Here is a 1,940-nt window from a genome sequence, read left to right on the forward strand (position 1 = left end):
ACTGAAATAACAAGGAGAATACCCGGACGCATACCGGTTGATATCGCTAAGAGGAAGGCTCCTGTATCTGACGGGTCCGGCCCAAGAACAATAATTGAGTAGAGTCACAACCAACACTGCATTAAGAAGACGACCACTTTGTTATTTAATGGAACACCAAAACTAAAGCAAGAACAGCTGACAACACTGCTCGGGTTGCTTTACAAAATAGCTAGTACATTTGTCTTGCAAGTTAAAATAGGAAATAAGAATCCTGGGGGACAAGGAGAAATGAGAAGACACGACGGTGTGATTCCATTTATGCACCACCAAACATTAGTTGGAAAATGACATATCATCCATCCATCACTTTTTTAACCGAACATCCACCCATCATTAGCAGCTAAAATTGACAGCATGGAACAAAATGACACGGCTACAGAAAGTGGGAACCGCATAATCCAAGTTTGAAACCCCAAACCCTATGTAAATCCTAACACAATAGTACAATTGACCGGTGGAAATTTAAATAAAGAAGGAAGAAGGTAAGGAAAAACAACTGTTGAGAAGCAAATCGAGAATGCATACATGGACAAGTACAAAGCATGTGCACATGGCCATTACTAGTGCTAATAATGGTGGCAACAAGAACGTAAACTATAACCCAATAATGGATTAGCTGAGCTGCCGCTGTGCGTTTTCATCTCTGATGGATGGAACCAACTGAGGGATTGGATAGGGATAGCGCAGTGCACCAATCAAGCAAACCCAAGCAATCAATCTGCCTTCACATCATAATGGAGCCCGGGCGACGCAACATGCCCCGCGCAACGGCGGCAGTGAAAGCCACAGCCCCCATCAACCCCAACCAACAAGGACAATTGCGCGCGACGACAAGCCCAAGCCAGCGGGTGTACTGCCTTGAATTATTTTTTCAAGACAATCAGTCTCCCCATCTCTCCCCTTGCAAGTTGCAATGCATCCAAAAAGGATTGGGGAAAAGGGCAAAAAGAAGGTACGGGCATGGGACCCTCGCGAAGAATCCCACACCGCCAACCACCGCCACCGCCTCGATCCATCCACGGCCATGACCGTGCCGTTACCGTCCCCCTACCCACAGATCAATCGATAGCCAACCAAAAACACCCGTCTTTCGGGGGCCTTCGATACGGTTCCACGTATGGAACAGGACGGAGACGGCTTTTACCGCCATCCGCTCCCCGTCGGGCGGCCGGTCCCGGCCGGCGCACCGAGGGGAGACGCCGGGGAAACAACCGGAAACCAATTCCGCGCGAGATCTACTAGGCGCACGCCGCAACGGGGTCGCAGCCAATTAATACGAACCCAAAGAAACCACCGGCGCCGATCGATACAGGGACGAGGAGCCATACCGGACGGGGAGACCTTCTCCGGGACGCGCCCAATGCCGGCGCGGGCGAGGCACCAGAGGGGGAGGCGTCAACGGCGAGGCGGGGGAGGAGCAGGGGTTGGGGGGGTCTGTGATTCGGGGGCCGGAAGGAGAGGAGACCGGGGCTGAGGAGGCCGCGTATTAATAGGCGGCGACTCTCCCTCCCTCTGCAGTAGCTTTCTCTCTCTACCCTTCCCCCGTTCTCTCTCTCTCTCTAGGATCCTGGGAAAAGTAGTTACCCGCTGTTTCCGTCGCGGGCGTTACGTTTCGCTTTCGCACCTCACGGGTGTCGCGGTGCGACCGGGCGGCGGTGGGGCCGGCCCGTCTATCCGACGTGTCGTGATCTCAGTTTTGCCACGTGGATAAATGGACGGCGATGGGCGAGTCGAACGAACCTCGAAGGGAGGGGATGGTTGGTTGGTTGGTTTGGGCTGGAGGGGTCCACACGTGCGCGGGTTAAATTAAAAAAGGGTAGTGGCGGGTGGGCCCGGGATCTACGGCGATTGGTGGGGAGAGGCCATGGAATCCGAACCGACCGCCTTGGGCGCACCGA

The 1,940-nt window shown here is 53.9% G+C and overlaps 1 protein-coding gene across 2 annotated transcripts in view; it reads right to left on the bottom strand.

Moving 5' to 3' along the window:
* Positions 1-1,503, bottom strand: part of LOC119275029 (probable trehalose-phosphate phosphatase 2) — a 4,244-nt gene extending 2,741 nt beyond the window's left edge. For both annotated transcript variants that reach the window (XM_037555811.1, XM_037555803.1), the window contains exons 1-2: positions 1,371-1,503; positions 35-116 (exon numbers count right to left, since the gene is read on the bottom strand). The gene's annotated coding sequence lies outside the window, so the exon portion shown is untranslated. The remainder of the gene's footprint in view (positions 1-34; positions 117-1,370) is intronic.
* Positions 1,504-1,940: the final 437 nt, after the last annotated feature.

Source organism: Triticum dicoccoides, chromosome 1A (genome assembly GCF_002162155.2).
Source record: "Triticum dicoccoides isolate Atlit2015 ecotype Zavitan chromosome 1A, WEW_v2.0, whole genome shotgun sequence".
Taxonomy (NCBI): Eukaryota; Viridiplantae; Streptophyta; class Magnoliopsida; order Poales; family Poaceae; genus Triticum; species Triticum dicoccoides.